The sequence below is a fragment of the Rhinopithecus bieti genome, unplaced genomic scaffold (assembly GCF_001698545.2).
Source record: "Rhinopithecus bieti isolate Rb0 unplaced genomic scaffold, ASM169854v2 scaffold_4967, whole genome shotgun sequence".
Classification (NCBI taxonomy): Eukaryota; Metazoa; Chordata; class Mammalia; order Primates; family Cercopithecidae; genus Rhinopithecus; species Rhinopithecus bieti.
In genome coordinates, this window is record NW_016804726.1 from 369,962 (window position 1) to 394,286 (window position 24,325).

At 45.0% G+C, this 24,325-nt stretch overlaps 1 protein-coding gene across 3 annotated transcripts in view; it reads right to left on the reverse strand.

Annotated features, from left to right (window-relative positions):
- The window catches only part of MRTFA (myocardin related transcription factor A), a 224,828-nt gene that overhangs the window by 25,930 nt on the left and 174,573 nt on the right, over window positions 1–24,325 (reverse strand). The window lies entirely within an intron of this gene.

Here is a 24,325-nt window from a genome sequence, read left to right on the forward strand (position 1 = left end):
CCACTGCCCTCTAGCCTGGGCGACAGAGCAAGACTCTGTCTCAAAAAAAAATTCATGTTACTGTTACTAGTACTATATCAGCTGAAGTGAAGGCAATGACACCTGAGTAAGCATGTATTTTTATGGCTTAGCTACCCCATTCAAACAGTTTTGGTAGAAACCAAAATATGATTCCTAAGGGGAACTGTCACTGCCTAAGCTTGGGCTGTATAAAGTGCACCCATGGAATGTAACTTTAACAAACACCCTGGCCCATGACTGGACCGTCAGCCGCAAATCCCCCATCAGCCAGGGCTCCAAGAACGCCTGCTAGGCCTCACATTATTCTCAGGACACCTGCACACAGGAAGGGGCACAGATGCATGCCAGGTCAACCTTACTTCCTCAGCCTCATGAGGAATCATAAAGTGGCCAAACTGTTTCAACGGGACAGTTAAAACCAAAAAGATATATGTCCACTTGGTGCTACTTCCTTCTTCACTGCACCTGATATTTATAGTGCTGCTAAAATTAACTTGAATTTCATCTCTAAGGACTAAAAGAACCCCACAGCAATTATATGTGAAGGAACACACACAACCAACAGCTGACACGAAGGGCTCAGCTCTATTCTGGGGATACCACATAAAGACCACAAGTCTTGACTTCTGCAAACAACACTCAGGTGGCAAGACCAAACCAAGAGCCTCCAGAAAGGCTGCACCATGAATGAAGGGTCTGACTCCTTTTGTCAAAAACTTGACTGTAAGGACAAATAAATTTTAAGACACTCTGAGGATGAGAGGGAAAGGCCTGACTCACTTCAAGTAGGGAACAGAGGCAATAAGAGAGAAATTTATAAGACTGTGGTCAGTTTCACTTCTCCTGCCCTAGAATTTCCAAAGAGCTGTGAAACTGTGAGCAGAGATAACTTTTGCTAGGCTGCTGGCTGCGGCAGGAGTGCAGGGTTAAGGAGCTGCTAAAAGTAGCAAGAGAGCATAGATAGGGCCCTATCCTGCCTGGGCCTCTGTGCTTCTTCCTCCTTCCTCCCCTAGCGGGGGGCTGGGCCTTAGCAACAGTAGTTCCAGAAGAAAGTTTCAATTGTCCCAGCAGTATTTATTTTTAAAAACTTTTGTGAATCTTAAGATAAAAAAGAAACTCTAGTCTTAAAAGTACTACTGAGATCCTATCTTCTAACAGAAGGGGGAGCTCTAGATTTAACAAATAACATCAAAGAAAAACCACTACAGGTTACCTCCTCAACCTACCTAGGCACTATCCATGCTTCCCCACTTCTTACATGGACAGGTCGTGGGCATTTCAGTGGGTAAACAGACACCCCCTGCACCTGCATCTACTGTGTAAAGCTAGCTCAACTCCAAAGGCCCTGCTCTGCAGGAACCTGGGTGTGATGGATCACACATAACCTTGCCTCTTGGAAAGCTTAGCACATGCATGAGACAGTAAGTACAAAGAATCAAGAGAAAATGGACACTGTCCACCCCACCCCGGCTTCCGTTTCTGCCTCATTTTTCTCCGCAGCACTCATCACTGTCATGACAGTCTTTATACAAATACTACATATCTGGCTGGGCGTGGTGGCTCACGCCTGCAATCCCAGCACTTCTGGAGGCCGCGGTGGACAGATCATGAGGTCAGGAGTTGAGACTAGCCTGGCCAGCATGGTGAAACCCTGTCTCTACTAAAAATACAAAAATTTTTGTACAGGCATGGTAGAGGGCGCCTGTAATTCCATCTACTCAGGAGATTGAGGCAGGAGAATCGCTTGAACTCTGGAGGCGGAGGTTGCAGTGAGCCAAGATAGTGCCACTGTACTCCAGCCTGGGCGGAAAAAAAAAAAAAAAAAAGCGGAATACTACATATTTTTCTTGTTTACTCTCAGTCTCCCATGTTTACATTTACAACATGCCCCCATCAGAGCACAGCAAGGGTTTTGTCTATTTTTTTAGTTACTCACAGCATTCCCTAGTGCCTAGAATACCAGGCACACAGTATACCCTCAATAATTATTCACTCAAGGAATTAGTATTCTGTAAGACATAGACACAAGGTGACTAGTGACAGGAGGACGGGAAGGTTCTGCGGCAGAGCTCTAAACTTTCATCTGAATAGCCGGAATTCTGGTTCTCAACTGGGTTCGAAACCTCACAGAAGTTCTGGATAGGTCAAGGGATCTGTGTTCTAGTACTGAGTGCTACCAATTACTGCTGGGTGACAGCGGTTGTGACTGCTTTCTGGGTCTAATTTTCTTCCAGAGAATCTGCTCACCTCTCAGAACCCTTGTAACGCCACTGAGTGTGCCCTGAACCAAATGGTATATGTGCTGATATATTCAGGTGTTGCTGTCACCAAATGCTGTAATTTGGTTGAATCACTGGCTTGATTCACTCACAGGCCAGCTAGTTTCTGTACCGCAGCCACAGATTCTCTAAAACCCTGGCTGACTTGCTGCCTCAACAACCCACACTGGCTATCCTCAAAGGGTAAGGTACAAACCCAACTTCTAGAAAAACAATTCGCCAGAACATCTTGAGGACATCATCTTCATGTACAAAGGGTGGTGCACCACTAGTGGAGGACAGGTGATAGGTGAAATAGCTACAGTATACAGAGTCTCCTTCATCTGCAGTTTCACTTTCCATAGTTTCAGTTATTCTAGGCCAACCAAGGTCCAAAAATGTTACAGTATTTTGAGTGGGCCCATATTCACATAACTTTTATTACAGTGTATTGTTAAAATTGCTCTAAGTTCTTACTATGTCTGATTTACAAATCGAATTTTGTCATAGGTCACATGTACAGGGAAAAAGAAAACAGTACATATAGGATTTGGTACCATTTGCAGTTTCAGGCACCCACTAGGGGGTCTTGGCACGTATTCCTCAGGAATAAGGGCAGACTACTCTATATGAATTCCTATTTGGTCCTATTAAGGACATTTTCATGTAATGGCAAGAAAGGGATTAATATCTATTGGGTGCTTATATGGAAAGCACTGTTCTAGATATTTTAAACCTGTTAGCTAATTTAATATTCCTAATCATTCTACATGGTAGATAATATCCCATTTTACAGATAAGGACAGGGCCAAAAAGTAAAGGCAAGCAAATAGCAGGGATAAGATTATAACCTAATTTGTTTAAGGGCCCCAAATTGGAAGATATAACCTAATTCTGTATCATCCTTAGCCTAGAGTTCTTTCCACTCCTCTGTGTTCATTTCTTAACTTCTTCAAAAGTTAGAGAAGAAAGGCCGGGCATGGTGGCTCAAGCCTGTAATCCCAGCACTTTGGGAGACTGAGGCAGTTGTATCACCTGAGGTCAAGAGTTCAAGACCAGCCTGGCCAATATGGCGAAACCACGTCTCTACTAAAAACACAGAAAAAGCAGCCAGCCATGGTGGCAGGCACCTGTAATCCCAGCTACTTGGGAGGCTGAGGCAGGAGAATCCCTTGAACCCAGGAGGTGGAGATTGCAATGAGCTGAGATCATGTCACTGTACTCCAGTCTGCGCAACAAGAGCAAAACTTCATCTCAAAAAAAAAAAAAAAAATTAGAGAAAAAAGGCCAGGCATGCTGGCTCATGCCTATAATCTCAGCACTTTGGGAGGCCGAGGAGATCAGATTCCTTGAGGTCAGAAGTTCAAGACCAGCCTGGACAACATGGCGAAAACCCTGTCTCTACAAAAATTAGCCAGACATGGTGGCAGGCACCTGTAATCCCAGCTACTTGGGACACTGAGGCAGGAGAATTACTGAACCCAAGAGGCAGAAGTTGCAGTGAGCCAAGATTGTTCAATGGCACTCCAACCTGGGTGACAGAACAAGACTCTGTCTCAAAAAAAAAAAAGAGAGAGAGAGAGAAGAAAAGAAACTGTTGGGTAGGAGGACAAGGTAGCTTCAATGTTCAATGATACACACAGTTTAGATGCATATCTGAGTCCAGGCAACACACAAGAGTCAGGTTGGCCACAGCACTGGGTAAAGACTAGGGCAAAGAAGGCTTAGAAGAGGGGTTCAGGGATCTGTCTGAGGGGCCCCAGGGCTCTCAAGCTTTGAGAATCATAGTTCAAAACCTGGAGCTCACCATGTAACAGCCTTTGGCACTGATACTAGAAGACAAGTTGGAGAAGCTGAGACAGGATAGCTGGTCAGAAGAACCAGAAATGAAGACCAAGAAAAGAATTCAAGATAGGGCCGGACGCAGTGGATCACGCCTGTAATCCCAGCACTTCGGGAGGCCAAGGCGGGCGGATCACCTGAGGTCAGGAGTTCAGGGCCAACCTGGCCAACATGACGAAAACCCATCTCTACTAAAAATACAAAAATTAGCTGGGTGTGATGGCAGGTACCTGTAATACCAGCTACTCGCGAGGCTGAGGTACGACAATCGCTTGAAACTGGGAGGTAGAGGTTGCAGTGAACCAAGATTGCACCACTGCACTCCAGCCTGGATGACAGAGTAAGACTTCGTCTCAAAAAAAAAACTCACTGGATCCTTTTCATAACCCATGAGGCAGGGACTGTTATTTCATGTGTGATGAAACTGACACTGGCTGAGTTGCAGTAACCTGCCAGATCATCCATTCATCGAGTGGTGGACCCCAACCCAGGTCTAGTTCTGCCTTCCCTTTCTTCGCTTGTCTAAACCTTCTGACAAGTGTGTCAGTTTCTCTCAGTCCCTGAGTAGGCCAGCTTAGTCTGTGCTCCTCTTTCCTCATTTTTAATTCTTCTCTCTGATAGCAGATTCAGCAATTTCAATAGTCACTTCTGCCAGGTGAAAGGAGTGAGCACTGGCCCCTCTTCCTTCAGGTTTGTGTCAGGACTTCCTGTTGGGTGTTTCTCAGTTCATCTGGGAAGAGGCTGGAGTAGCCACAGCAAGTGCTCGTAGTGCACTGGGGTTTGAGGTGGACAGGGCAACTCCTGTGTGTGTCCAGCCAGCTTTGTTAAAAGCCACCATGTGGAGGGTAGCCTAGTGAAAGGGATGTAAGAGTGATACGGGTAAGCCCTGAGCTTTCTTGATTGTAGGAACAAATGACAATGGGGAGCCAGAATCACCTCAAGTTCCATGCCAAGGAGGTAAGACACAAGGAAGCAGAAAATAGGTTTCCAAGTTTAGGCCTCTGTCAACTGAAGAAAAAAAGGACTTAAAGTTACCCCATAAATGTGTGTCCAACTACAAGGGCTGCATTCATCTAGGAGTCCATCTCCCCTCTCCCCGCTGCCTTAATAGCTTTACAGGAGGAGCCAGAGTATTACTCAAAACTGCATTTTCCCAGACACTCCTAGAAAGCAGTCTCTGGAAAGAGAAGCCCCCAAAGACCAATGCAAGGACAAGAGCCTTTGTGTGTTTATAAGAATATACATATTCAGTATCAGAGGGCAGTTCTCGATCCTTTCCTGCTGCCCTGGGAGCTGGTTCCACTGGAGCTCGAGTGGCTTTGTGTGAACAAAGGGAAGTGTGCAGCACATCCTGAAAAGAAAAATAACCAAGCTCCCCAGAGAAAACAATTGAACAGAAGTGGCCAAGAGGTGTGCCATTCTTAATCACAGTTTCAGTTCTAGATGTGGGCCCCGCCCCTGGCTGGCTACAACTACCAATTAGTATTCTGTTCCCTCTTTCCAGCACCCATTTTCTTTCCCCCCTAGCGCGACTGCTGCCTAAATTAAATGAGGTCATTTGTGAATTAAAGAAATAAAAAGTGAAAAACTGTTTCCACTTTATTTTAAAATACATACTGGCATCTAGGCCAGGTGCAGTGGCTCACACCTGTAATCCCAGCACTTTGGGAGGCCGAGGTGGGTGGATCACCTGAGGTCAGGAGTTCGAGACCAGCCTGGCCAACATGGTGAAACCCCCCCCCCTACTAAAAATACAAAAATTAGCTGGGTGTGGTGGGGCATGCCTGTAATCCCAGTCACTCTGGAGGCTGAGGCAGGAGAATTGCTTAAACCTGGAAGGCAGACGTTGCAGTGAGCTGAGATCATGACACTGCACTCCAGCCTGGGTGATAGAGCAAGACTCAGTCTCAGGGGAAAAAAAAAAAAAAAAAATACACACACACACACACACACACACACACACACACAGGCATCCAATATATAGCAAAGGGGGAGCTCAGTGCTGTGCTCAGTGTGTGTAGACACAGATGTGTGATGATAGCACAGGGGCCCCAGGGCCAGACTGGTCTTGATTTAAGCTGGCACTAAAGAATAAGTACAAAGACTGTTAAAAACCAACCTACCTTGGTAATTTAGGACATCAAGCCAACACTTTTCCCTCACCAGCTCCAGATTTACTTAAACAAGTAGGTAAATGAGTTTTCTAGGATTCACAAGCAGTTCTAGAAATGCCTCTGAGCAAGGAATGACACCAATTCATTATCAAACCTCATTTCCTCATCACTATCACGAAGGAATACATATTAAGTGTCCAGGTCTGAATGCTGCTTTATTAGGTGTTATCGTAATAAAAACGATGGTTCCTATCTCTGGTAAAATACGCCAGACGCTCACCAACAATTCTGTATCCAGAGGAACTCAAAGGCTATGAACATAGTACGCTTAACAGAGGTCACTGGAGTGCCACAGTCCAAGTAGCTCTTCTTTCAGGCAAGCCTGCTGCATTTCTTTTTCCAGTGTGGAAGCAGGGAGCATATACCCAGAACATCAATGGGGGTTACATGTGTGTATGAGAATAAACCCATTTAACAAACCAGGTAGAAATTAGAAATATATCCATCCATCCATCCCTCTGTCTGTCCGCTCACCCTCCCATCCATCTATGTATCCAACAAGCAGCCCTTAAGTAAGCACTATGCTTGTCACTGAGGATAAGAATACACAGATAGGGTCCCAGCCCTCGAAGAGATGATGGTCTAGTGGGGAAAAGAGACAAATAATTATAATCTAAGATGGAAGTAAAATAGTAGTGGTAATTTAAGGTGCTGTAAAGGACAAAAGAGGTAAAATTTGACCTGAGGGAAGAGTGTGTAAATGAACTGAACAGGAACACCAAAGGCAGACAAGGAAGACTGGGGAGATAGCTGACACTAAGGAAGAGCCAGAACACAAACAGGAAGGTATACAAGGACAAGGCAAGCTCAAAGAAGTACAAGTAATTTGACATGGCTGAACCAAGGAGTTCAAGTGCAGATAATGTGGCTAGAAGAATAAGCTGGGCCCACTCCACTAAGAACTTTAATGGGCTGGGAACGGTGACTCACACCTGTAATCCCAGCACTTTGGGAGGCTGAGGTGGGGGTGGGGGGGATCACTTGAGGTTAGGAGTTCGAAACCAGCCTGGTCAACATGGCGAAACCCCATCTCTACTAAAAAATACAAAAAAAACTAGCCAGGCGAGGTGGTGGGCCCTTGTAGTCCCAGCTCCTCGGGAGGCTGAGGCAGGAGAACTGCTTCAATCCAGGAGGCAGAGGTTGCAGTGAGCCGAGATCATGCCATTGCACTCCAGCCTGGGCGATAGAGCAAGACTCCATCTCAAAAAAACAAAAACAAGAACAAACAAAAAAAACTTTAATGTACTACTGTAGAGACTTCTGCTTCAGATGTGGTAGATATTTTTCTGTATTTTTGTCACTAAGCACTAGTTAAAACTCTGAACATGCTATATAAAACCAGCAAAAGCTGAATCTGTAAGGTGGAGAGAACTGGCTAGGGATCTTGGGACCCAAAAAAAGAGACATGGTGGTAAGTTCCCCATCCCCTCCCTTTTTTTTTCTGTTTCATATATCCAGGCTTAAAGCTGAAGATGCCAATGGGTACAGACCCCCAAAAAAAAAGCCCCAACAAAATATGTTCTGTCTAGCCAAAGGATTAGGAACGTGCAGCCCAGCATGCCAGAAAACTTTTAGATACTTGTTCTACTCCAAATACCACAGAAAAAAATGGTGGTCTCATTCCCACCTCCCCATAAAGGCCAAGTTAGGAATCTAGACTTCCATCCTTGCAAGGGTGTAATGAGATGCCCCAATACCCTTGGCTGGAGTGGTGTCAGAGAGGGCCAAGTAGGAAGCTGCTTTCATTCCTACCAGCCAGTAACCAATACCCCTCCCCACCTGGCATTCATAAGGCACCTCTCCCTGTCCCTGCTGAATGATGTCAGAGGAGGGCTGGTGGAGAGCCATGACTTTCACCACTGCCCAGTGGTAACAAGGACACCCCCACCATGATGTGCATAAAGACTACATTGGGAGCTGGAACTCTCATCCCTAATGAGAAGTCCCTCTCCTACCGCCAACTCAAATGTCAATGGCTGTCAAATGGGGAACCTGAACTTCTATTTCCACCTGGTTGTAACGAGATGGTACCATCCCCACCTTCCCTACTGAACCAGATCCAAAAGGTCAGCTAAAGCAGGAAAGAAAATGCAGAGACTCCTAACATATTACAGCAGAACAAAGGGGATAAAGGAAAGATTCAGTGAACTAGAATACAGGATAGAAATTACCCAGTCTGAACAACAGAAAGAAAAGAGACTGGGGAAGGCAAACAAAAGAACAGAGCCCCAGGAACCTGTGAGACTTTAACAAAAAAATCTAACACTGTGTCACAGAAGTGCTGAAAGAGAGGAAAAAGAGGGTGGGGCTGAAATAGTTCTTAAATTAATTGCTGAAAACTTCCCAAATTTGCCAAGATACGTAAGTCTACAGATTCAACAAGCCAAGTTAAACCCCAAACAAGATAAACTGGAAAAAAATTTATAGTAACATACGCCATAATTAAACTTTGGAAAACTAAAAGAAAAAATCTTTAGAGCCAGAGAAAAACAATTCAAATGACAGCGTATTTCTCATGAGAAACCATGGAGCCCAAAGGAAGTGGCATGATATTTTTGAAGTGCTACTGAGGATTGTACCCTGAGATCTAAATGTAGCCACCACATCAATCAGGGGAGAGATACATGGCAAGGGAATGATATAATCAGAACTGCATGGAGGTGGGTAGGGGAGTTGCCTCTGAATTGATGCTTTATGTTTAAAAAAAAAAAAAAAGAGGGCCTGGTGCAGTGGCTCACACCCATAACCCCAGCACTCTGGGAGGCCAAGGCCAGTGGATCACTTGAGGCCAGGAGTCTGGCACCAGCTTGGGCAATGTAGCAACACCCACTCTACAAAAATATTTAAAAATTAGTCAGGCATGGTGGCAGTCACCTGTAGTCCCAGCTACTTGGGAGGCTAAGGTGGAAGAATCGCCTGAGCCGGGGAGGTCCAGGCTGCAGTGAGCTGTGATCACACCACTACACTCCAGCCTAGGCAACAGAATAAGAGCCTGTCTTAAATAAATAAATAAAATAAAATAATCAAGAATACACCTGGTGACTGCCATATATTAATGTCATGACCCCCAACATACACGCTCTCACAACTCCCTTCCCTCCCTCAATGTTGCACTTTTCAAACCTACAGAAACACTGAAACAATGAACAGCTTTATAACTCTGACCCAGATTGATGAGTTATCTTTTAGCCATATTTATTCTCTTTCTCTCTCATACACCATAATATTTTTCATTTATGGAATCACTTGAAAGTTACAGGTATCAGTTATGACATTTTAGCTCTAAATTCTTCAGTGTGCATTTCCTAATAAGGACCTTCTCTTACATAACTAAGATACTTTTATTGCACCTGAGAAAATTAATAGTGTAATATAACCTACAGTCCATATCTGAATTTCCTCAATTGCCTCCAAAAATATTATTTTATAGCTGTTTAGATTTTCCCCAATTCAAGGTGTTTTGTTGTTGTTGTTGTTGTTGTTTTTCTTGAGACGTCTTGCTCTGTCACCAGGCTGCAGTGCAATGGCACAATCTCAGCTCAATGCAATCTCCGCCTCCTGGGATCAAGCCATTCTCCTGCCTCAGCCTCCTGAGTAGCTGGGATTACAGGCACATGCCACCACGCCTGGCTAATTTTCTGTATTTTTAAGTAAAGGCAGGGTTTCACCATGTTGGTCAGGCTGGTCTTGAACTCCTGACCTCATGATCCGCCTGCCTTGGCCTCCCAAAGTGATGGGATTACAGGCGTGAGCTATCACACCTGGTCCCAAGATTTAATCAAGAATCATGCACTGCATTTGGTTGTTGTCAATTTAGTCACAATCTAGAACAGTACCCCTACCTTTTTCATTTTCATGACACTGACTTGTTTTAAGTATCTAAGCTGCTTGTCTTGCACAATGCTCTGTATTCTAAATTTGCTTCCTCATGATCAGATTTAGGTTAAACATTTTTGGCAATAAGAAAACATAGGTACATGTACTTCTTAACATCAAAGGGCACATGTTATCAGGCTGTATAACCAGTGATGGTGCTAAAAGTTTGACAGGTGACACCAGATCTTTGTAATTAACACATAATCTATGGGGTATCATTTTGAAGCCATGTGAAAATCCTGTTTCCCCACAACTACCTGCCTAATAACGTTTTTTTTTTTTTTTTTTTGTGACGGAGTCTCGCTCTGTCACCCAGGCTGGAGTGCAGTGGCCGGATCTCAGCTCACTGCAAACTCTGCCTCCCAGGTTTACGCCATTCTCCTGCCTCAGCCTCCCGAGTAGCTGGGACTGCAGGCGCCCGCCACTTCGCCCGGCTAGTTTTTTTGTATTTTTTAAGTAGAGACGGGGTTTCACCGTGTTAGCCATGATGGTCTCGATCTCCTGACCTCGTGATCCACCGGTCTCGGCCTCCCAAAGTGCTCGGATTACAGGCTTGAGCCACCGTGCCCGGCCAAAATTGATTTTTTCAATAAAATTACAAAATAGCAAGGACTGCATTTTTATGATCACTCTAGTAATGATCAAGAGGCCACATAAAAGAACAGATTGGAGTGACTGGATGAATGGCTGTGCTATTAACACTCCCAGACAGGTGATCCAGGGTGAGTAAGCTTAGGGAAGTGGGGGAGAGGCTGTGCTCAGTCCTGGAGAAACCACAGAACTCAAGGACAGGCATGGAAGAGAGCCCACCCAGCACAGGAATCTGAGGAGGGTCACAGATGCAGGAGGCGATGAGGAAAAGCTATTACCCCAAGTAAGCTTCAAGAAAAAGCCTGTAAACAGAAAGAGAGAGAGATGCTAATAGTGGGGAAGTCAGGCAAAATAAGGGTTATGAAGTTTCCAGAGAATCACTTATGCTTAGGACATAGCCAGTAGTCTCAGAGCTATGCCAGCAGGTTGGTGGAAGTAGAAATTTACTGCAACAGATTCAAGAGTGAATAAGAAGTGAGAAAGTGGAGTCAGAGGTATGTGTCCCCTGAGAGGTTTTTTTTTTTTTTTTTTTTGAGACGGAGTCTCGCTCTGTCGCCCGGGCTGGAGTGCAGTGGCGGGACCTCAGCTCACTGCAAGCTCCGTCTCCCGGGTTTATGCCATTCTCCTGCCTCAGCCTCCCCAGTAGCTGGGACTATAGGCGCCTGCCACCTCGCCCAGCTAGTTTTTTGTATTTTTTAGTAGAGACGAGGTTTCACCGTGTTAGCCAGGATGGTCTCGATCTCCTGACCTCATGATCCGCCCGTCTCGGCCTCCCAACGTGCTGGGATTACAGGCTTGAGCCACAGCGCCCGGCCTACCCTGAGAGGTTAATTACAGATGTGCTAACAGTTCATTACTCATTCATTCTTCCAATAAATATCTGTGAGCCCACATGTGTCAGACCCTGTTTGAGTGTTGGGTTATTCATGTTTTCGTGGAGCTTACATTCAACTGAAGAAAGATATACATAAAACAAGTAAACATGTAACACAGTAGGAGGCAGTATATGCTATGAAGAACTATTAAACAAGGTATAAGTGCCAGAGTGATGGGGTGAGGTCACTTTATATGGAGCGGTCAGGGAAAGACTTTCTGATAAGGTGACATTCGGCTGGGGGTGGCAGCTCATGCTTGTAATCCTAGCACTTTGGGAGGCCAAGGCAAGCAGATCGCTTGAGCTCAGAAGTTCCAGACCAGCCTGGGCAATAAAGTGAAACCCTGTCTCTATGAAAAATACAAAAACTAGGCATGGTGGCGCGCACCTGTAGTCCGAACTATTTAGGGGGACTGAGGCGGGAGGATTGTTTGAGGCCAGGAGGTTGAGGCTGTGATGAGCTAAGATTGAGCCACTGCTCTCCAGCCTAACTAACAACGTGAGACTTTGTCTCAAAAAAATAAAAAATAAAAAAAAATAAGGTGACATTGGAGCAGAGTGTAAAAGAAGGGAGTGAGCCCTGCGGTCCTCTGGGAGAGAGCCCTCCAAACAGAGAACAGCATGTGCAAAGGCTCTCAATGGGATCCTGCCTGCAAGGCATCAAGGAGGCCAGGGTGGCAGGAAACAAAGAGAAGAGTGGGTGGAAACACAGTGAGACAAAGCCACACAGGACCCTGTAAAACTGTGAATTATAATGAAAAGAAATAAAGTGGAATGGTGCCTGTGAACCTTGACGCTGAGAAAAAGGCTTCTGAAGGTAATATAAACAAACAGATTTGCTGAAAATGGTCTCCTTGATTTCCCTGACAACCTCCACAATGTGTTAGAAATTACTTCACTTGAGCTTCTCAGTACTATCTTCCACACTTTACAGTTGGGAAATGACTTGCCTGAGATCACAACCTAATCAACTTCAGAATGAAGACTAGACTCTGGTTCTTTTGATTCCAAATCTTTTTATTTACATATATTCCATCAAGAGGTGGCAGAGGATAAAGGAGTATAGAAAACGAAGTGTGTGATAGCCAGGTGTGGCTGTAATCCCAACACTTTGGGAGGCCGAAGAGGGCATACTACTTGAGCCCAGGAGTTCAAGCTAGCGAGACGCCATCTCTACGAAAAAATTAGCTGGGGCCAGGCACGGTGGCTCACACCTGTAATCCCAGCACTTTGGGAGTACGAGGCGGGCGGATCACGAGGTCAAGAGATCAAGACCAACCTGGCCAGCATGGTGAAACTCCATCTCTACTAAAAATACAAAAATCAGCTGGGTGTGATGGTGCATGCCTGTAATCCCAGCTGCTCAGGAGGCTGAGGCAGGAGAATCACTTGAACCCGGGTGGCGTAGGTTGCAGCGAGCCAAGATCATGCCACTGCACTCCAGCCTGGACAACAGAGCAAGACGCTGTCTCAAAAAAAATAAATAAATTAGCTGGGTGTGGTGACACACCCTTGTGATTCCAGCTACTTGGGAGGCTGAGGTGGGAAGATCACTTGAGCCCAGGAGGCAAAGGTTGCTGTGAGCCAAGATCATACCACCACACTCCAGCCTGGGCAACAGAACTAGACCTATCTCTAAATAAAAAATCCCAAGATGAAACAAAATGCATGATGGGTTACCAAATAAATAATAGACAACAGTGATTTTAATCTAGTCTTTCACATTTGGTCATCTTTTCCTAGCTATTCCTTTGGAAATAATGCTGCCTTGTCATTTTCTCTAATATTGGCAATGGGACAGCAGGGAAGCCTTCAGATCTAACCTCAGAAAATGTCACAGGGGCACAAATTCTCCTATTCCTTTTCCCTTCAGCACAGCAGAAAAGGAGTCACTGTATAATCATACTCCATCCAAAGTTAACTGAGTCTTTTGCCACATCCTTTGGCCCTAGCATTAGAGTCTGTCATACAGCTTTAGGCAGTTAACTGACTTGCCAAAACTGACCAGCGATATGGTACAAAGCTGTAAGACAGGGAGGCGAGCCAGGCTTTTCCCAGCACTGGAGATGAAAGCTCAGAATTTTTCTGTACCCAGTCATCTTATACGCAATAGCCTCAGCTGTCTCAGAAATCTGCCATTAACTTGGCCGAGCACAGTGGCTCACACCTGTAATCCCAGCACTTTGGGAGGACGAGACGGGTGGATCACGAGGTCAGGAAATTAAGACCATCCTGGCTAAAATTAAGACCATCCGAGGCGGGTGGATCACGAGGTCAGGAAATTAAGACCATCCTGAAACCTTGTCTCTACTAAAAATACAAAAAAATTAGTCGGCCGTGGTGGCAGGTGTCTGTAGTCCCAGCTACTCGGGAGGCTGAGGCAGCAGAATGGTGTGAACCCGGGAGGCAGAGCTTGCAGTGAGCCGAGATTGCACCACTGCACTCCAGCCCGGGCAACAGAGCAAGACTTGGTCTCCGAAAAAAAAAAAAAAAGAACAGAAATTTGCCATTAACTCTTGAATCATGGGGACAGGGCAATCTTCTACTTCAGAACTCCTGGGAAGAAGAGAATAAAAATATTCCATGCCATACTAAAAATGAAAAGGGGGAGGAGGCCAGCAACCCATGGCCCAATGTTTCTCCAAGTGTAGACCAAGAACCATTTGCATGAAAATGTCTACGGTGTGCAAGAATCTCTTGGAATGCAGATTCCTAGGCCTTAAGAATTATAATCTTTAGTAAGCAATTTGGGTAATGCTAGAGCCACTAAATTTGAAAAACATTGCTTCCCTAATCTAACAAAGGCAAAGAGGCGAGAAAGTAAGAATTTTATTTGCTTATTCACTAATACCAGGTGCTGATTAAAAGCACATTTATTTTTTTAGTAGAGACGGGGTTTCACCGTGTTAGCCAGGATGGTCTCGATCTCCTGACCTCGTGATCCGCCCGTCTCAGCCTCCCAAAGTGCTGGGATTACAGGCTTGAGCCACCGCGCCCAGCTACTCGGGAGGCTGAGGCAGGAGAATGGCGTGAACCCGGGAGGTGGAGCTTGCAGTGAGCTGAGATCTGGCCACAGCACTCCAGCCTGGGCGGCAGAGCGAGACTCCGTCTCAAAAAAAAAAACAAAAAAACAAAAAAACAAAAAACAAAAGCACATTTAGTATAGAAGGACTTACTGAATTTTCTCAATAGTTTCATTCAAAATGTCAATTCTGTTGGCTGTGTAGGTAAAGAGTTCTAATTTCCTGGACTCCTTTCAGGATCACTGCAATGCATATTTTTCTGGGAGTCAGAGAATCTGGGCTTTTTGCCACCTTCCTCACACCCTGGCTAGGGCCTAATTCAGATGGGATGGATTCCACACCCTGATGGTTTTATCAGAGGCATGGTAGTCACCCAAGGGAAGGCAGCTACAGCTACAGAAATGTAGTTTTTGGTCTTACCACCCAAAAGGTGAGGAGCACAGAGGTTCACTGGTAGTGCACAGAATGGAGAGGATCCCTCACACACTGAGTGACAGAAGAGAAGAGGTTGGCTATGTCACTGGTGTGTAAGGGTTGACACTAGCATTAGATAGGATTTTTCTTAGGATTCCATATCCAGGTAGATGAGAATCTCTTAACCTGGAGCACACTGTACCACCCACTTTAGAGCAGCTATAGATCCCTGGAACTATGTGAATGTTAGGTGCTTGCTTAGACAACTGTGAGAGGATGTGGAAGATTCTCTATGAAGAATACATGACACAAAATAAATCAAGAACCTCTGATGTACTGAAGGGTTATTATGACAAAAGAAGAAAGGTGCCCACGGCCTTCAAATGAACAGCAACCTGAAAGCACTTGTACTGAAGTGCTTACAAATGATAGGGTTCCTCTCACTTCCACCACCCGATCTCACCAACTATGGGTCCTGCTTTGATGCTGCTTTCAATTTTTTTTTTTAATAGTGTATTTATTTATTTATTTATTTATTTATTTATTTATTTATTTATTTTTTAGATGGAGTCTTGCTCTGTCATCCAGGCTGGAGGGCAGTTGTGTAATCTGGACTCACTGCAGCCTCCGTCTCCCGGGTTCAAGCGATTCTCCTGCCTCAGCCTCCTAAGTAGCTGGGATTACAGGTGCCTGCCACCACAGCTGGCTAATTTTTGTATTTTGTTTCTTTTTTAAGTAGAAACAGGGTTTCATCATATTGGCCAGGCTGGTCTCAACCACCTGACCTCAAGTGATCCACCCACCTCAACTTCCCAAAGTGTTGGGATTACAGGCGTGAGCCACCTCACCCAGCCTCTTCATTTTTCAAAGATTTTTTAAAGTTGAAATTTTGGCAAAAGCATAGCAGGCTATCATCACAAAAATGCCCATGTGGACAAGAACCACCATAAACTGTGACTTTCAGGAATTAGCACAGGGTTTGTAGCCAGAAAACCTGGATTGGGTCTGCCTATCTTTCAGTGCCCATGTAACCTACAAGTCCCAAGACCCCTCTGAGGCTCAGTAGCCTCATCTGCAAAATAGCAATTAGATTAACTGCTGTATTGCATAATTATTAGCATTAAAATGAAAGTGCTTTGCCATCTGCTAGAAGTTATGTTAAGCTTAAGGGCTGTTACTGATGTAGCTCTTTTTCTTTATCACCATTCTGAAAGAAAGAGCAGGTGTATAGAGTCAAATGCTGAGAGCTAACTGGACTGGGCTTGACTTCCATTTTTTTATCTTTCTGTTTTTAGCTGACAAACTAAAATGCCTACAAAAATCCTTTAATAAAGACTATCAACCAAAGAGGTTTGTCAACAGTTCGAGAGACTGACCATGACAAATGAGCACCAAAACTAAGTTCATGTGAATCAAAGAAAGAATTTGTGTGGTGGGGTGTGCAGAATGGACTGCATATTCTGGGGCAAGCAAGGATCCAAACTAGCAGTCATAAAGGGTTCTTCATACACATCCTGTTTTGGTACGCATGCTTGCCACCACCCCTGTTTTGGCACCAGCTATCACCCCTACCCAAACCAGCAGGAAGACCAACTCCCAAGAATGAATGTAAGAAGTGGAGACGTAGGATGCTAAATCTTTTCCTTCCCAAGAGTGCAAACTGCTCCAGCGTCTCCTGCTCTTGACCCCAGTGATGGTTAAAGAGGCTCAAGACTGAGAGAGATGAGCACACAATCTCATTTAGCACGAGTATTGACACAGGGAATTCCAAAAGGTTAATGTACTAGTGGTCAAATATCTTGAATCTGACCTTCTAGGCTCCTCTTTATGACATAGGCCAGCCATGTTTATATCTGGCTTTCATACCACAGCCCAGTCTAAGACCCTGGATCAGTCTATTTTCACTCCAGTATACTTTTTGGCAAAGTGCAAACCAATTTTTTAAAAAAGCTATTGCCTCTTTCAGAAGTCCCCATAATCAATATGCCTAAGTGATCTGTTTAGAATACAAGCTCCAGATCACCTGTGCCCTCCTGCAAATAACATCCCACCTGGCTGAAGACGTTTCTTTTTGTTTTGTTTTTGAGACACAGTCTTGCCCTGTAGCCCAGGATGGAGTGCAGTGGTTCGAACCTGGCTCGCTGCCACCTCTGCCTCCCAGGTTCAAGAGATTCTCCTGCCCCAGCCTCCCAAGTAGCTGGGATGACAGGCACGCGCCACCAGACCCAGCTAATTTTTTGTATTTTTAGTAGAGACAGGTTTCACCATGTTGGCCAGGATGGTCTTGAGCTCTTGAGCTCATGAGCCACCTGCCTCAGTTTCCCAAAATGCTGGGATTACAGGCATGAGCTACCGCACCCAGCCTGAAGACTTTTAAATCACCACCATCATCAGTTATCTATCAGGACTCTCCTTGGGTATGTGATTAAGATGTGTATTGTTCAGGTAAAATAGTGAGTAGTACCTACAAGTGATCTTACAACTTTCTTTTATTCTTGATAAGTTAGCCTTGGATATCTCAGATTCTTCAATAACCAATTACTAATGAAGCTTAATACCTGCTGTACTTTTTAGATATCAAACTGTAAGAAAAACTCATATCAAGAAGACTACTTTCGGCCAGGCACAGTGGCTCATGACTGTAATCCCAGCACTTTGGGAGGCTGGGGTGGACGCATCACCTGAGGTCAGGAGTTCGAGCATGGTGAAACTCTGTCTCTACTAAAAACACAAAAATTAGCCAGGTGTGGGTGGCAGGCGCCTGTAATCCCAGCTACTTGGGAGGCCGAGGCAATTGCTTGAACCCAGGAGGCAGAGGGCACAGTGAGCCAAGATCGCCCCACTGCACTCCTGCCTGGACAACAGAGCAACACTCTGTCTCAAAAAAAAAAAGACGACGATGACGACTGCCTTCTACGGCCCGTTCAGCACAGTTCACGGCTGGATTCTTCCTCTGACTGAACAACGAACACACTCAGAACATGGACACACCACTCACTGCAGAGTATTATTTTAGGATTTGCTGGCAACTGGCCAAGAAGGAGGTTCTATGCTAGTCACTGATCACTGAGGTAGAAACACACTCTACAACAGCAGAAAAGAGATGAGGATGCTGACACAAATGCAGCATAAAATGCCTGGGAGTGATGTGCCTTCTCCAGAGATAAAAGAGAAGATTCCTGAAGCCACATACCTAACACAATTTTCTCTCAGCTTCAACTCTAGGAATCAGGTCAGCCTCACTCCTGGAAAACATGTTTCACTATGGTGTTTATCAAATGCAACTTAAAGTAGGGATTCAACTACAATTATACAGTCACATCCCTGTAGTGAAGACACATCATCTCACTAGGTGGGGTTCTCTGCTTCTTAAAGAAAGAAAAGATAAGGAAATGATCACCAAATGGGTTATACCATCATATCCTGCAACTGAGCTCTGATGGAAGCAGGAGTCTGAGGGCACTGACCAGACTGGGGCAGAGGGCCAACTGCAGGGTTTGGGGAAAGCCTTTTCTGGGCTCCTACTGGAAAGGGGCACTGGGTGGATCACAGCCAAACTTCTTTGACACACAGAGGCAGCAGTTGAGAGATGATCACACAGAGCTTTCAGTAACTCCCAAATGGACTGGAGCATATGAGAGATGATAAAGGCCCAGAGAGAAAGGATTTGCCCTCACCCTAGTCCCCACCCAAACTCACTCACTTATGAAGTATCCCCTGAGACCTAATGTCCTTGATAGTGTAACACTGCACTTAAAAGCAAACAAGTGGTATTTTCTTGAAACCTACAATTTTGGTTAAAAAACACTGTCAAAAAAAAAATAGGGGTGGGGGTGGGGGACAGATCACTCTCAAACCAGACCCTCATCTGCCCTGGAATCCCTACTGTGTCCCCACTGCTAAACATTTCTGTCTCTTGGCAAGTTGCCCAGAAATTTAAAAACATTTCTAACACAGCCACTTGTTTGGTTTTAAGAGAAAGAGGTTAAAAAGAAACATCTACTCCCAGGAAGAGGGCAAGCTAATAAAATGATAGTCCTGCTAATATATGACCAAAAGGAAAATGATCTTAACAGAGTAGTACCATGCTGACTAGAGGTTCTTCGATCACTAACAATTTATAGCAATTGTCTTTTAATCCACTGGGAGGACAGAAAGTAAAATTAAGAACTGTATTTATTGGAAAATAGTTCCTATTCCTTTTGGGTGGGGGTGTGGGGGAGGCAGGGTCTCACTCTGTTGCCCAGGCTGGAGTGCAGTGCCACAATCTCGGCTCCCAGGTTAAGCGATCCTCCCGCCTCAGCCTCCCAAGCTGTGACTATGGGCACTTGCTACCACATCCAGTTAATTTTTGTATTTTTTGTAGAGATGAGATTTCGCCATGTTGTCCAGGCTGGTCTCGAACTCCTGAGCTCAAGCAATCCACCCACCTTGGCCTCCCAAAGTGCTGAAATTACAAGCATGAGCCACTACACCTAGCCCAGTTCCTATTCCTAAATACTAGTTTTGACATAACTTAAGAGGTAGGTGTGTGTGTGTATGTATTAAAGCTGCTTTCACAGTCACAACATCAACATGGTGGATCCAAGTGCCTCTATTTTTTATTTATTTATTTATTTTTGAGACGGAGTCTCGCTCTGTCACCCAGGCTGGAGTGCAGTGGCACGGCCTCAGCTCAATGCAAGCTCTGCTTCCCGAGTTCACGCCATTCTCCTGCCTCAGCCTCCCGAGTAGCTGGGACTACAGGCGACCACCACCACGCCCGGCTAATTTTGTTTTTTTTTTTTTTTTTAGTAGAGATGGGGTTTCACCATGTTAGCCAGGATGGTCTCAATCTCCTGACCTTGTGATCCACCACCCACCTCGGTCTCCCAAAGTGCTAGGACTACAGGCGTGAGCCACTGCGTCCGGCCCAAGCTCCTCCATTCTTAAATGAGAATTTTACTTCCTACATTTCAAAAGCATGAAAAATACATCATCTCATTTGATCTCCAAACTAACTCTGTGGGTAAGTTATCACTCCATGGGTAACTAATTCTGTGGGTAACCTTTAAGATGGGTTACTATCCCAATTATATGAAAGTGGGAGTTCAGAAAAGTTACTGAGTTGTCCAAAGTCTTCTAACTCCTAAGTAACCAAGTAAGTAAGGTCTAAGACTATACTTTCTTTCTTTTGTTTGTATGTGTGTATGTATATATGCATGTATGTATGTATATGTGTATTTATTTTGAGACAGGGTCTTGCTCTGTCATCCAGGCTGAAGTGCAGTGGCATGAATACAGCTCACTGCAACCTCGACCTTGTGGGTCTAAGGCTCAAGCCATCCTCCTGTCTCAGCCTATAAGCTGCTGGGGCCACAAGCATGTGATATCATGCCTGGCTAATTTTTAAAAATTTTTTTGTAGAGATGGGGATCTATCTTGCCCCAGTTGGTCTCAAAGTCCTGGGCTCAAGAGACCATCCTGCCTTGGCCTCCCCAAGTGCTGGGACTGCAAACGTGACCCACTGTGCCTGGCCTAAAACTCCACTTTCTAATACAATAGCAACTAGCCAAATGTGACCATTTAAATTAGAATAGCCACATGCACCTATTTAAATTTAAATTAATTAAAATTAAATAAAAATTAAAATTCAGTTTTTCAACTCAAATGTGTTCAGCACATGTGGCTAGTGATTAGTGTTATAGAAATAGTTCTGTCTTCACTTAACGTACTATTGGATGGGGCTGGCCTAGAAGCTAGTTCTTTTGAATTCATAACTTGGAGAAAAGATCCCATGGCGGCCGGGCGCAGTGGTTCAGGCCTGTCATCCCAGCACTTCGGGAGGCTGAGGCGGGCGGATCTTGAGTTCAGGAGATCGAGACCATCCTGACTAACACGGTGAAACCCCATCTCTACTAAAAATACAAAAAATTAGCAGGGCGTGGTGGCGGGCACCTGTAGTCCCAGCTACTCGGGAGGCTGAGGCAGGACAATGGTGTGAACCTGGGAGGCGGAGCTTACAGTGAACCAAGATCGCGCCATTGCACTCCAGCCTGGGCGACAGAGTGAGACTGTCTCAAAAAAAAAAAAAAAAAAGATCCCATGGCATCCCAGTATGTATGTATGTATGTATGTATGTATGTATGAATGAATGAATGAGATGGAGTCTCACTCTGTCACTCAGACTAGAGAGTGCAGTGGTGCAATCTCAGCTCACTGCAACCTCTACCTCCCAGGTTCAAGCAATTCCCCCTGCCTCAGCCTCCCGAGCAGCTGGGACTACAGGCATGCACCACCACCCCTGGTTAATTTTTGTATGTGTGTATTTGTAGTAGAGATGGGGTTTCACCATGTTAGCCAGGCTGGCCTCGAACTCCTGACTTCAAGTGATCCACCCACCTCGGCCTCCCAAAGTGCTGGAATCACAGGCATAAGCCATCACTCTCAGCCTATCCAAGTATTTAATAAAGATAGCCTGATAGTGACAATGTCAAATCATAATGCCTTCCGGTCTTATTACAAGAAACACTGAAGATTTAGGAAGTTGGTTTATCTTTCCAGGGGTTACAAAAACTGAAGAACTAAAATTACTTATAATTTTAGCAGGTGGGTATATGAAAATCTCTTTATCTTCTGCTCAATTTTGCTGTGAAACTGAAACTTCTGTTAAAAAATAAAATCTATTTTAAAAGATTCAGGGGAGCCTCTCTGTACCTATTCTGGTTCGGGGGTTGTTCAATAAATAAAATTAAATTTAGGCCAGGTGCAGTGACTCATGCCTGTAATCTCAGCACTATGGGAGGCCGAGGCAGGCAGATCACTTTGAGCCCAGAGTTTGAGACCAACCTGGGCAACATGGCAAAACCCCATTTCTACTACTAATACAAAAACTAGGAGGCGGAGGTTGCAATGAGCCAAGATCGCGCCACTGCACTCCAGCCTGGGAGAGCAAGCAAGACTTTGTCTCCAAAAAAAAAAAAGAAAGATGAATTGCAGCTTCAGAGAGAGAGAGACCACAGTCATCAATCCTGGCACTTTTAAGAAGAAATTTTAACTCTGCTGTGGGTGCACAGGAACATCATTAAAAATGAAAAAAACAAGCTTGGTCAAGAAGACAGAGCAAGGTGTTCAAAGATCTATAGGACAAAAATAATCATTTCCTCACGTGTTAGTCAAGGTTTTTGTACTACTTGCATATGGGAAAATAATAAATTGAGGGTTAACTGTAGCATTAGAAACATGGTACTCTGCTTTTTTTTCCAAGGATTCTCAATTATAAATGACTGACTGATAAGAGACAAACAAGCTTCTCTCACATCCAGAAAGAATACAGGCGACTTTTTTCTGATTTGTCTAGGTCAGAAAACCTTCCATGTTTTCCTTTGAAAGGTTATCCTCTGCAACAGCTCTCATGCCAGAACGTTTTTCTTAATTTACACCTTAACCTTATGACCCTGTACACCTTTAAACATCAAAGAGAAAGGAAGCTTTGAGAAAAAAGTGTACCAAACATGACCAATTTTTTTCTGTGAGTCTTCATCCTGGATACAGTGGCATTCCTGGTCTTCATCTTTGGATTTCAAGACCAGCTCCCTATCTCTGCCATCTGTCCTCGCCCTCAAGATATGTGCAAGACATCATTAGTGAAAATTTAGGGCCTAGACTATATAAGCCTCTGCTATCTGGCACTCTGTATTTGGTAGAGTTACGTGATGCTAAATTTGAAACTTATGTTTACACGAGAATAAAGAATACTGCGAAATGATTCTGTTTAACAGCACATCAAAAACCAACTTCTGTATCTCAGTTGAGATGCCATGAACAGAGCATATCAAGCAGTACAGAGAGGTATGTAGAAATCAGGGGATTCTTTAATCCCTTAAATTTTATGGAAAGGTCATACCCCAACACTGAATGACATGTAGAAACAGAACAACCCTGAAGGGAAGGGAGCTACTGAAGCACACTGTGTCCTACAGATATGACGATGTCAGGACAGCCAGTCCTACAGGATAACTACGTGCAAGTGTTCTGGAAGATGAGGTAGATGGGTTTCTTTCCTTCCCGGAGGCAGAAAAATTCAACGGAGAAGAATTTGATAAAAGATATTAACCAAAAATGATGAGACAAAATACAGCCATAACTTGCCCATTCCCTCGGCCTGAGGGCCCTGCCTACCTCCTAAGTTGTACAACAAATTTAAATCTGAGAGCTCTTTTCAGAAACCCCTCAGGCTGGCCAGGCGTGGTGGCTCACACCTGTAATCCCAGCGCTTTGGGAGGCCGAGGTGTGCAGATCACTTGAGGTCAGGAGTTCAAGACCAGCCTGGCCAACATGGTGAAACTCCATCTCTAAAACACACACACACACACACACACACACACAAATTAGCTGGGTATGGTGGTGCACACCTATAGTCCCAGCTATTTGAGAGACTAAGGCGAGACAACTGCTTGAACCCTGGAGGTGGAGGTTGCAGTGAGCCAAGATCCCGCCACTGCACTCCAGCCTGGGCGACAACAAGAATCCATTCAACAAAACAAAACAAACAAACACCTCAGGTCAAGAAAATGGGATTGGAAGGCTGGGCGTGGTGGCTCACAGCTGTAATCCCAGTACTCTGGGAGGCCAAGGCGGGAAGATCACGAGGTCAGGAGTTCGAGATCAGCCTGGCCAACATGGTGAAACTCTCTCTACTAAAAATACAAAAATTATCCAGGCATGGTGGCATGTGCCTGTAGTCGCAGCTACTCGGGAGGCTGAGGCAGGTGGATCACTTGAATCCGAGAGGCAGAGGTTGCAGTGAGCTGGGATGGCACCACTGACTCCAGCCTGGGCAACAGAGCAAGACTCCGTCTAAAAAAAAAAAAAAAAAAAAAAGGCCGGGCGCAGTGGCTCACACCTATAATCCCAGCACTTTGGGAGGCCAAGGCAGGTGGATCACGAGGTCAGGAGATCGAGACCATCCTGGCTAACACGGTGAAACCCCGTGTCCACTAAAAATGCAAAAAATTAGCCTGGCGTGGCGGCGGGTGCCTGTAGTCCCAGCTACTCGGGAGGCTGAGGCAGGAGAATGGCGTGAACCCGGGAGGCGGAGCTTGCAGTGAGCCGAGATCGCACCACTGCACTCCAGCCTGGGCGAATGAGCGAGACTCCGTCTCAAAAAAAAGATATGGAGTGGAGGGTGAGGAGTGGGGTTAGTGGAAGTCAGTAGGATGACAGGGTGTTGGGGTAGCAGAGGATGTTGGAGATTACAACAGGAGTTGGGGG